The sequence below is a fragment of the Diachasma alloeum genome, unplaced genomic scaffold (assembly GCF_001412515.2).
Source record: "Diachasma alloeum isolate Michigan unplaced genomic scaffold, Dall2.0 Dall_scaffold_00405, whole genome shotgun sequence".
Classification (NCBI taxonomy): domain Eukaryota; kingdom Metazoa; phylum Arthropoda; class Insecta; order Hymenoptera; family Braconidae; genus Diachasma; species Diachasma alloeum.
Genome location: NW_021680544.1, coordinates 430,127 through 443,829, shown reverse-complemented (window position 1 = coordinate 443,829; position 13,703 = coordinate 430,127).

Genomic DNA, 13,703 nt, shown 5'->3' with positions numbered 1-13,703 from the left:
GCCCCCACCAGGGCCTGCTCGCCGATGATGTCAATCGGCTCTCGATATCTAATCTGCAATCCAAATTGGAGATCCTGGAGAACTATTGGGACAAATTTGAAGCTACTTATGAAAAACGTGTCGCAAGCAGCGCGAAGGTGGAGAATATCCTTGAAACGCCATACTTCAAGGATAAACCATTCGATACAACGATCGTGCACTATCATGAGGCTCGGGGTCTCCTTGCTCAGCTCATCGATCACAAGGGGGTTTTGTCCGCTTCTCGACGATCGACGGCCCAGGCTCTGCTCATCCAACTTATTCCAAGAGATACCTCCCTGAGATCACGCTGCCAAAATTCTCCAGGAACTATTCGGATTGGCGTTCATTCTGGGATCTTTTTTCATCCTTGGTCGGCTCAAACCCGGGTCTCTCTAACGTGGAGAAGATGCACTACCTGCGTACCAGCCTCTCCGACGAACCGGCTGAAATCATCGCCAATCTGCCCATCTCGGATGATTCCTTCTCGACCCCCTGGGATCTTCTTTTAGGTCGATACGAGAATAAAAGACTGCTCTTTTCGGCGCATTTGGATTGTCCCTCAAGTTCCTGGCGATGGCTTCTCAAGTAGCTATATAAGGCCGGTTCTGGATAAACCGCCCGGGGTTTAGTAGGCAGGTAAGAGGGTGCAGGTGAGAGGTGGGTGGGTGGGTGTTGATGTTGGATGTGGGGTGGGGAGATGTGGGATGGTGGGTAGGGGGTTAGGGCGTAGAGGGTCAGCTGGTAGGATGCGTGTGGGGAGATGTATATGATTTAGAGTGGGGGGGGGGGGGCAGTAGCATAAAAGTCTCCGAAATTTTCGATGGAACTTATAGTAATGAGAAACATGTGGCACCTTACACCAGAGGAGATGCAGTGTCTCAGTGATGTTCCGCCATATTGTTGGAATCATAATGATATCGTAGAAAAGCATTTTGGAGATGGTGCGCCTGACTACGCTACGCTACGGCAATTTCTCCATGATGTTATAGATTTTGAAGATCAACTGCGAGTTTTGAAGATGAAACGTGAAGAGGCTGAGTAGAATTCTACATTCTCATTCCACGCTCTGCTCGATATAAAATCGACCATCATTCAACGTTGCATTGAAGACCTTATTACAAAACTGGGGGATGACTTCGAGAGAAAGCAAGGAGAGTACTACGAGAGTAAGAAGATAAAACTTATTGAAGATGAGAAGAAACATTCAATCTCCCTCATGTTGGCATATTTATATAAACTTCAATTTTATGTAAAAATTATGATGGAAAATTTTAAAAATTATGATTTTTATAAAAATGATAATTAGGAGAAATAAAGATAATTATGTATTCGTTAATATCGTCCCTTTTCTTTTTCATTTATTCATCATCATCTCCCGAGAAAATTATGTTAGTTGATAGAAAATTTTGTTTAGAAAAATGGTTTAGAAAAAAACTATTCTCATGGATTAAAGAAACAATAAGCTGGTAGTCCTGGTGTCAGCCGAACTATACTAATCTACAACTTTTACTGGAAAATTTTCCGAAGAATCAGCGGGGACTCGAACCCTAGTCGCTGATTTCATGAGAACGGGTGTTTCTACTTACGCCAGGACTACAAGCTTACTGGACTCCATTTTATTTCAGTTGATAGGCATTGAGCTACCACGATGTGAAATCAATGAGTCATTGAATACTTTTCTTATTTGTAGTAATTGAAGGATATGTTGTAGTATAGAATGAAAAACAGTTTTTATGATTGAATTGTATTCATTTATTGATCAAACACATGAAAGAAAATACATTATTTTACCTGTTTATTTATTAAATCATCTTTTTTACTCCACCGCTGAGAGGTTTATATTCAATGATACGATCATGTAAGATCAAACGGTAGGCTGTTGTAGAATTTGGAAAAATCTCAGCTGATTCAAATTCTAGTCGAATATTGACAGGTCCAGATTTTAGGAACTCGTTTTGCTTGGAACAGTCGATGACGATGAGCGGCGCAGTCTGAAAAAATGCTCCTCTATTCAGCAATGGTTCAGGTTCTTTACCATAGTAAGAAGCTTGAAAGTCAGTGTACATATTGTAGAGTTGAGAATACTGATTGTGTGTAATGTCAAGATTAAGGTTTCCATATGGATAACTCTGAGAATTGAGGGAGAGTTTGTCACGAGGATCAGACCTCGTTCTTAGAAATAATTTAGACACGTGATGAAAATAAAAGAGTAAAATAATGATTGGATTTTTGGTCTAATCTTACCCGGAATAAAAATGTAAAAATTAACCCGGAAAACTTCTCTATCTTCCTTTCTCTCGAACCGCTTCGTACTATAAAAACCCTGAAACCACTCGAGGACTTCCAACCACGCAGAGGACGTCATACACAATTCAATCCACTGGCAATCTGAAAACCTGGCCCAGTCAATAACCCTGGCCAAAGGGAGAATCCACTGTGGCTCTGGAAAGTCATTCCCACCACATAAACTATGTCGAGCAACTGAAAATCCTGAAGAAACAAAGGAGGATCAGGAAACGAGACAGAAATACGAGGGAAATGAGTACAAACACTGGAACTCACCACTAGCCTGAAAGTACCATGGGAGGTTAGAACAACCCCCGAAGACTCCGGTAACCTGAGGAAATGTTTAGCACTTCCAAAGAACCTCAGGATCTGACACAAGTCGAGGTAAATTATCCCGAAAATATTGAGGGATAATTAACACTGTTATCACCCACTTAACAACAGAAAAGTTCACTGAAAGAAAGTAAACACGAGGAGCTGTCAGATCGATGTGAGGGTCGATAACGGCGATCACTGACCGACTGACCTCGTTCCAAGAGAGCAGGAAATAGTTCTGAGTGCCAACACTGGAGGTCAGAAAGGGTCAACTCTGGGCCAATCAAAATGCACAGCAGATTCGAGGAGGAATAATTAATATTCAGGCCACCCACGGCGTCACAATTGACACCTAATCCAATCAAAGACGGTGTTAGAAACCAAAATACCCAAAAATGGCGAAAGTGACACAGTGGCAGGACCCCATTGGTCAAGGGACATTTGGCGAGGAGAAGGAAGGACGAACCCCGCACGCGGCCATGACAGGACTCTAAGTCTAGCCGTTGTCCCTGACAGGTGTGGGGACACATAAAAACCCGACAATTGTATTATTAATTAGTGATAAGAATTAAAAGAGGAGTTGGAAAATGATCGAGCTGAGCTGCCAGTCCACTGAATCCGAATTGAAGCATCTTCTTGCCTATTTTCAAGAGGAAAATCAGAATGAAGGTGTTTACTATTTCCTGGCACCCGAAAACGTCCGTGACGTCACCGTGAGTACTTTGAATTTCACGTGGTTTTGGGGAATTCGAGTGTTGGGAATGAGAAAATCTTTGAGGCTAACTTACTGTAATTTACGCGGTGATTAACGGGGTAATTTTGTGGGGAACCTGTCACGTACGGTATTGGATAACGTGCATGATATTTTTCTTTGCATTTACTCACTTCCGGTTGCACCGCGTGATTAGAGGAAATCCACCTCTGCTCCAAAAGAGCCAAACAAACTACGTAAATTCTTGATAGAATTCTAAATTCCATTTCGATAAATCCTGAGTATAATTTCTTATTATTTCAGTTAGTTTTCTCTTTTTCTTTTGTTATTCAATTTTGATTAATTAATCCCGAAGTGATCAAATCAAGAATGCGAACATTGTCTGGCGTGTATGATGAATGGTGATAAATTCGACGTAATTTATTCACACAATTTTGTATAATCTCAAACCAAGTCATTTCAATTAAATAAACCCAAACATTTTTATTTTTCTGAATTCATCAGAATATTATTTGTAAATAAAAATCCTTTCGTTATTTCCAATATTTAATTAAATTCAACTCTTTAAATTGCTGAATATCATTTACCGTTGAAAATTCTGTTAATTGATTAAAGGCCCGAAAGGATGATTTAATATCAATTATTACATTTTTCTATTATTTCATATAAATCTTATAAAATTATTTTCTTCAACTAATTCCAAGTTTGTTAAAAACGAATTGAAACAATACGAGGCCCAAACAGAGAAAATTACTAAAGTTAGACTAAATAATTAATCACTGGCGAAGCTGTTTACGGTAATTATTATTATTATTTTCGTAGTTAATTGACTTGAATGGAATCACATGGCGCTTATCCCAAACCTAAATTAAAAGACTCACACGAGAGCAATTTTTGAGTATTCACTAAAATGAATTTAGTAATAATTGGCCCGAACATCAGCAGAAAAATACATAAATGAAATTGTGGTTCCGTTCAACGTCACAAGTTTCATATCGCGAATGTTGCAATGATCGAATTCGCTAGCATTTTTGGTATTATGATTTCGTCTCCGGCTCTGAAATCCAACTACGACGAATCGAGGTTTTTCCACTTGTGTTGAACATTTCACTACCCAGATATGCTTAGAAGTTCTAGGTAGAAGAGGATACTCTTACAATTCCTAAGCTCGGAAGCTGATTGGTGTAGATATGTCTTTAGCAATATAATTAAGCAATTGAACTTTACGAGAATCTGCAACTTTGATATAGGGTATCATCCATTCAAGCTTGGTCAACGACATTTTGAAGTCTTCTGCTGCTCCCCCTGCAGCTGGTTCCGTTTGTAAAATAGCATTGATGTCGTTATGTGAACGAGTGATAATCAGTTCATTTTTGGCGTTGATGATAATCCGCTGATAATCGGCAGCAAATCCCAATATCATATTCAGAGGAATAGAAATATCGAAATATCCTGCATCGTCAGTAATTTTTCCATTTTCCCGCAAAATCCAACCGGCATTCTCCAATAAAAAGGTTTGACTATGATTCTGGGAAATATAGTTATTCATCACGGTGATCACACCAACATTTTTACAACGGTCAATTTCCACTGCATTCAGTTCATAGTGGATTTCCTCAAATAAATGGCAAAAAGCATTGTCAACAAAATTTGTTGCTACAGCAGCAGTGGTACCATCAGCCTTCGTGAGACGTCCACAGATGTGGACTGAACTCTTGCATAGTAGCACATACAAATCTTGATGTTGTACAGCAATACGAATCTCGTCATTGGTATTTAAACTTCATGATGCAAATGGCTGGTGTGCGTGAATCTCATAATGTGCAATCGACTCAAAAAAATTATGGGTTTTTGAATTTTCAGAATTTCTTCCATGGTAAACAGCAGCAAGCGACGATGAAATAACAAAACTTTGCTTTCATACTTTTGCGCGAAGTTTCAGACCCAGACTCTTTAGATATAGAACATTCTTGGATGTGAGCCCCTGGATAGCGACTGGTCGAGTGTGAAACTTCTGGCATAACGTTTGGCTTTCATAGCTCCCACCAACCTTCCTTTGAAAGACAATTTCCATTCTCTAATTCGCCTTGATGTGCAATCTTATTGTGATTACTTCTCCGCGAAAATTCACCAAACGTCCGTCCTGATCAACGATTTTCACTTGCAGTTGGTCTATTGACTGTACAACGATCGGTAGGTAAATGACTTGAGCTGGCACTGTTGATGTATGCTCCAGCAGTGATATTGCATTCAACACGTATTGAATTTATATGGATGATTGATGCTAGCATGGTGGATTTGTAAGAACCTGAGCCGCAGAGGACATCAGGTTTGAATCCTAATAATCGACGAATCGAATCAGGTGGAGTGAAGTTAATAAGAATATCACTAGGTATTTTTATTTCTGTTTTGAGAGTAACATCATCAGCTTTGGGACTGAATTGTTGCACATTTCAATCTTTAAGTTGCTCTTTCAACTGCTTTTCAATCACCTCAATTTCATAATTTCCAGTTGGTAATATGAGAATGGTTTCTGTATCTTTCACAAAATAGAATTTATTATGTCCCTCACCAATTTTGGGTATTGAATTGTATGTTAACAATGATACAAGCCCTACACTATAGGTTTTCAACGGTGATAATTCAATAGGTGGCAAATAATATGCCTCCAGTACAGAGGATGTAGCTGACAATGTTAATGTGAAAGAGTCACCCATGATGATTGGCGTTCAACAGATCTATCGCTGAGTATGATTGCGATTTTATAACAGTTCCCCTGCGAGAAATTTCAAACATAAATGTCCGCAAATCACAGTGTTATAGTCTTGATAATTTTTATAATTATATTTCACTATACTACCAGCACCGAGATAATTTACTAAATCTTGAGATGGACGTAAGTTGCCACAGCTATCGAAATAGTTGATATCTTTATTCTTCTTTTTATAAGCAACCCAATGAGTGCTAGGTCCCTTACTATCATCGAAATTTACTACAGCAGACTCATGTTTTCGGGGACCATTATTCGGCATATCGTTCCTCATATACTCACCTCGAAAATGGCGGATTTTCGTTGCTTTAGCAAATTTTAGTTTATTTATATCACTTAGAGCTCGGTGTGGTAGTTTTACAAGTTTTTGGACTCAAATGGAGTCCTAAGCCTCGCTAATAGAGCTTCAAATACAAACCCTTGCCAAGAGCAATATCTTCCATACTACGATTATGTCACTTACTCTCCTCAAGGGTTTCCCTAGCAGCCTTAGCATCATTGACGGCTTTTGCAATACCTGCAGCACCTCCAGCCAAAGCATCTGTAGCACTGAGTCCAGCGAAGCGAGGGGTGTGGAAAGCAGGCAAATTTCCACCGGTTTTCGTAGGGAGGATGCGAGGCAAGGGACGAATACCCCTTTTCCCCCAGCATGTTCTACAACCTGACATGCACCCTTCAATACTGTTTTCACTCCATCCATTCCTAGGAGCATCGAGGCGTTAGAAGCATCAATAATCTGAAGCAATGGGATCTTCTTCTTCTTCCTTCGCTTCCTATCCTCTCCAATTTTTCTTTTTGAACTCGTCCAGTCCCTCTCTTCAGCTTATGATCCTTTCCAGTCTTCTTTCTCTTTTTTTCTTTGGTTTCAGGGTTCCTCTTTTTGCGTGCACCCATACCAAGTTTTCTCTTAGCTTCCATGGTGTTTGCCACCCCCTAAGCTACAGCTTTTTCTGCTAGACCAGCGTCCTTCGCCAACACTCAACTCCAAGCTCGCTCTTTTAAGATGCTATCAGCTTTATGTTGTAACATGATAAAAATCATGTACTGTTCCTCGCCTGAACTGACCGCGGATCATGGGGGGGAAAATGAGTATTTTTACCTCAGCGAGGAGTCGGATCACCCAGGGCCACAATTGTCATTTTATTTTTTTTATTTCTATTATTTACTTACTTTTCATCATTCTCTCGAACTCTGTCGATCGCGCTCACCGTGGGTTACATGAGCTTCGTGACGAGGGGAGTGGAGCGGAGCATCAGGAATGACTACAAGTCGGCACTACAGCAGATGACGAGTAGCACATCGACTAGCATGCACACACCGAGTCTGGGAGACTCACACCACGAAGGACGCGAGAGACGACCGACGCACGCCAGCAGGCATCTCAGGCCTCTATGTGCGAACCCCCACCGCCTCACCGATGGATCGGCGGCACAAGGCCGTCCAGTAAAAAACCGATGCTACAACATTGAGAGAGCATCGGATTATGTTGGCTCCTGCGCCGCTCAACGCGGATCACATCCACCGACCGCGAGGCGCAAGTACCAGTTTTCTGGGACTAAGGAATTTGGGATTAGAACCATTTTAAAATGCTAGAATCAAATTGTCGAATCCCCTGGATTCTTCGCGCTCTATCACGTGATCGGGTGATTCCCGTCGTTCTAATTCCGGGTTGAGAGAGTCTAAAAGGGTCACTGAAAGTTCGTGGAGAACCACGCGTCTGAACCCCGCAGACGTGCTTGGAAAAATACCTCACAATGTCTAGCAGGCAGATTATCTTTGCTCTGACAAGGAACACTACGCAGGTGTCCCCCTCCGATTTTGATGAAACTTAAATATGTTATAGGGGACCCAAAACTAAGGGACACGTATTTTTTTTTAGCTGCCCATATTGGGTTTTAGGGGGTGAAAGTGCTCTCTGAAGTTGACCACCTCTCGGGGTCATTTTTCGATTGCACACCTAAGGAAGCTTTTTAAACAACTCTTTCGCAGTGTATCATGAAGGTCACAAGGAATGATGAAATTGAGAATTAGAACCGTCTCCGGGGGGTGAAATACGGAGGGTAAACTACCCTTGGGAAAATTCATTTTTTCCATAGAACAAAAACTTTTGATGGAAATTCCATGTGAAAAAGTAGAACAAAATGCAGAATACCTGTTTTGATTTTTTTTTAATCGAAATTTAAAACTTAAAAAAATAGATTTTTCGTGAATTGTGAAATTTCAACCTTTTTCCTGTACAAAACGTAGCTTACGGCTAATGATGAGGAAAACCATTGGGACAGGCTCCAGGAGTGGTGTCGGGGAGGTTAACTATCCTTGGGAGGGCGGGGAGGGGAGGATTTTTTTTTTGAAAGAATGAGACAATTCAAAGCAAATCCTGCGATTCTTTTCCCCAAATTAAAATTGAAAGTAGATTACTTTTTTTTTTATTATATACAAGTCTTCGATTTTTTGGTACATAAAAAAGATGAGTGATGAGTCTCTGGAAGTAACACCTGGAGGCTAAATAACCTTTCTGGGAGTTACTTTCAATTATATAAGTGAACAGAATTCATTTGAAAGAGTAAAGAATAATGAGAAATATCGAAATTTGAACCCATGAAAATGTCCATTGCTAGTTCTGTGTGAATTGCAACCTTTTAATTATCCGTCTACTTGTATCACAGTACCATAGTCCGAACTAAATGGTAAGGATTGAATGAAGATCCGATATGGAAAGGAAACAATGATGGTAGTAATCCCCAAATGATGGAATTCAGAATATACATTGATATTATTATAGAAGCTCAGACCATTTATTCCTTCTAGTATTATGTTCTCAATCAGCATACTTTCTGTTGGGATCAATCTACAGTATAGATAGTATTAGGGGACGTAATGTGTACAAAAATGATATTCTTCAAAAAAGTGCAGCAAAGTGATTTTTTGCGGATGAGATGATTGCCCGAATGCAAAATCGACAGGATTTTTGAATTCATCTGGTATTTTAGAAATGGGACCACTCTGAAACCAAGCATAACGAAATAAATTTTGATACCTTGGTGATGATAATTGATTATGGACTAAAGACTGTAACTTTATGATATTGTTCCGCAAATGTAAATTAATATCATAGTCCATTAGGACGACACTATCCGAAAAATGACGAACATAATTCTTCCATATCCTAAAACCATATACGTCAAGGGGTTGAATTTTTCCAGTAGTCCCCTTTGGTATCCCCATAGTTAATAATTCTTTATCCGGAGGAGTAATTTCTTTCACAACTTGAGGACCGTGTCGGTTCCAGGAATCGATTAACAGTAGACTTCTAGGACCCACGGTTGGGAAAAAGACTTCCTTCAACCAGGTTTTGAAATGCTCTGAAAAATCAAGTACTAGATGATCATCCTAATTATTGTATAGAACATATCATTTTTGTTAGGTCTTAAATATTGTCATACGTGAAGAGAGTTTTCCCGATTTTGAAGCGGTGATGAACACATTCGCAGGTTTGAAGAGATTTTGCTCCAGTATTAGACCGAAAGTTCCAGAAGGTTTATTCAAAACGAGGAAGAGAGGTGAAAGTAATTTTCCATCAGCAGAAATCAGAGGTTGTACTGTATAACTGTGTCGTTGAAGTTATCGATTGTACGACGCACGCTACTTGTTTAGTACCTTCTTTAGCTAACGTTCGCCCTGAATGAATGTCCAATTGGGAACCACTTTAATCAGTATTATAAATGTATTCTGGGCCATACGTATCCCACTAAGATCGAACTTTCAGGAGGAATTCGTCCGCTTCTTTTTGTAACTCTTCCCGAGTCTCTAATGTTTTTCTGGTGATGAATTTGTTAATCTTCCGGGATGTTATGCGGTGTGCTCGTTTGAAATAATGCAACCACCTGGACGAAGCTGTAAAACGAACGTCTTCGAAGCCGACTTCCTTCCGGGCTTGTGGGGCCCACCTTCGGAGGTCAGTATCGTGGACGATCAAACTTGCATCGATAGCATTCTTCATATTCTTTAATATCTACTCCGAAATGCGTTTCAACTTCTCCATGTATGTTTATTGATTTGATTCGCCCAGCGTCGTAACTGTCGACGCGATTTCACCTTCCTGAATCGATGGGAAACAGTTTCTATAGAGAGATTCTTCTTCTTTTCTCCACTACTCCAGAAGTCGACGGCATTTTTTTTATATTCGAAATCTACAGGTTCCTCATCCTCCGAACAACTGTCAGGTTATTCTTCTGTATGTGGTTGAAATTCTTTATTCTCGACCGTTATCATTTCGATACCTTTATAAGGCTCTTGAAAATCCCGGGATGTTTCTTCGATCATTTCAACTCAATTATATTCCTCCATTGATTGAATCCATATCCTTTCGAACGTGTCTGCTAGTTCACATTCCTCGTTGTTCACGGGTGTTTCAGCAAGTTTGAGAACTTCAAATGTTGCCATCAGAAGTCAGATAACGTTGATCGGATTGACTTTCATGGTAGACCAAGTATAGATCACGACACTCACCGAAAAACTACTTTTCTCTTCGATGTATGTTCATAGACTGATTGTAATTCACAAGAGGGATGGAGATGAAAAACATTGATATCGTATAACTTATATTGATCAGAGTAATTACATCCTCAGATAACAAATGAGCCATTTGCATCGATATGTTTACAACTCCCGAATATTCTTCAGTTGTGGTTCTGCATTATCAAACAGAATGGTATTGTCATATGTCGCCATTTACGTCTCATTGAAAACGATATCACATCGAAGCGACAAGAGGAACCGAAATACATTTTATCATCGATCCATTATTTACTATACAAAATCAGCGGCTCTTCTTTGTACCATCCATCCATGCTCATATACAGATGAAAATTTGAATTCCTCAAAATATTTCATCATAACTCATTTTTTCAAATTGGAAATGGAAGCCATTTAATACTCTCTACTCTGGCCTTCGGTGAAATTTTTTAGATTCATGGTCATTACTGACTTCTTTTGAAAATGAATGAGGTTGGTCCGATCGATTCGATAAAATACCATGAGGATTGTTAAGCCCTCAAATTTCAGTCCCGAAGACTATTTCAATTGTTTCACTTATCATTCCGTGTAAGATCAGTCTATTATAACAAACAATTTAAAACCCATAATGTTTCAAGAACTCAATGTTTCTTACCTTAAAATTCTAATTTGCGGAAAAAATCCTAAATATGTGCTTTAAATTATCTCATGCTTTCGAACGAAATGTGTTTCGTAAAGTTCTCATCGATATTTTTTCTCCCTCATTAAAAAAAATTCCCCCCTCCCCTCCCAAGTGTAGTGAACCTCCCCGACACCACTCCTGGATTCTGTCCCAATGGTTTTCCTCATCATTAGCCGTAAGCTTCGTTTTGCACAGGAAAAAGTTTGAAATTTCGCAATTCACCAAAAATCTATTTTTTTAAGTTTTAAATTTCAATTAAAAAAAAAATCATAACAGGTATTCTGTATTTTTTTCTATTTTTCAAATGGAATTTATCGCATGGGATTTCCACCTAAAGTTTTTTTTCTATGAGAAAAATGAATTTTCACAGGGTTAGTTTACCCTCCATATTTCACCCCCCGGAAACGGTTCTAATTCGCATTTTCATGATTCCTTGTGACCTTCATGATACACTGCGAAAGAGTTGTTCAAAAAGCTTCCTTATGTGTGCAATCGAAAAATAACCCCGAAAGGTGGTCAACTTCAGAGAGCACTTTCACCCCCTAAAACCCAATATGGGCAGCTAAAAAAAAATACGTGTTCCTTAGTTTTGGATCCCTTATAACATATTTAAGTTTTATCGAAATCGGAGGGGAACACCTGTGTAGTGTTCCTTGTGAGAGTAGGTAATATCGTGCTCCTTACATGCCTCGTCAAGATGATTTATCCCACGATCACCACGAGCCAATCGTTTGGCTAATTTCGTTTCTGGTCCACAGTATTGATAACCTGGTACATATAATTCCACTGGAAATTTATTAATCACCTTACTCAGAAAACCCTTTACCATTTGACTCTCTCTTACGTTTGCACGTAGCCATGGTCTGTCAACGACTGACTGAACTCATATAAATACCGCGTATTCATAGTTGCTATGGCAGTTGTCAAGATGAAGCTCAAGAAGCTAAATGTGAAACTCCCTGTCATCAATTTCGATCAAATTGTTCAGCAAAAGAAGGGTGGGGGAAAAAATCGACATGGAATTCTTCTACCGAACAGCGTGCGTGCAGTCATATGTGGCCCGTCAAACTGTGGCAAAACAAATCTCTTGTTTGCACTCATCACTCATCCGAATGGATTGAGATTTGAGAATGTCTACGTCTATTAGAAGTCGTTAATCCACCCAAAATATCAGTTTTTGAAACAGTTGTTAGAATCCACAAAAGTAATTGAATATTTTCCATTCAGCGATCATGAGGAGATGATCAAAGCTGGCAATGCTCACCCCAATTCCATCATAATCTTTGATCATGTTGCTTGTGAAAGACAAAACAATATGCGAGCATTCTTTTGTATGGAGCGCCATCAAGATGTGGACGGTTTCTATCTCGGTCAGACTTACGCTCGTTATCCATAACATTTGGTGCGTGATAATACAAATTTTCTGATACTCTTTCATCAAGATGAGATGAACTTAAAACATATTTATGACGATCATGTGAATACTGATATGTCATATAGCCATACACAATTCAGAGATTTGTGCTCAACCTGCTGGAATATTGACAAGTATGGATTTATAGTAATTGATAAGGACAGTGAATTGAATGATGGATGCTATCGAAAGGGTTTCGACTGTTTCGTAACCATAAATAAGCAATGATCGTCAACATTGAAGACAGTGTTGACTTGAACGTATACTGAACAACATGCATCGCAAGGTATTGCAGAAAGAGTCGAACATTTTACATCACATTACTCTAGCAAGTGAGGCAAACCGTCACAAGCATAAAACATTGAAATTAGGTAAAGATGCTGCAGAACGTACTGCAAGTGGAGCATTTAGACCGGTGATTACACCACTAGAGAAATTGGTCGAGGCGCACTCTAAAAAATCAGGGAGGAAGGAAAAAAGATGGTCTGAACGCAAGATAACAATGGTTCCATGGATGGATGTTAGAGATAGTGATGAAGAGAATGATGCATTCGAAACAGCTGATGAGGACAATAAAGGGCTTTAACTAATAATTTTTTCACGTACTCCAAGACGTTCGGAAATATCATCACAAGCTTCATTGAGTCGAAATGATAGTTCAGTAGTTGAAAATGATCCATCAAAAGCAATGAAGTCGCTTGACCAATACATCTCACACAGAAAACCTTGCACAGTCTTTCCTCAGTAGATTCGGAACAGCAAAAGAAAAAGAACTAGACACTGAATTTGGTGTCAGAAAATTGAAAGGAGACATGAAAATTGGAAATTCAATAGTTAATTTCAAAGATGATACAATGATATTGCAAGACGAACAATATAAATTAACACCTGGTCTCATGTAATTGATATTTATGCAGTCTCCGCAAACAGATCATATAACTGAAACTGATAAGAAAACTTATGCTGAAATTATACAACGTACAAGTGC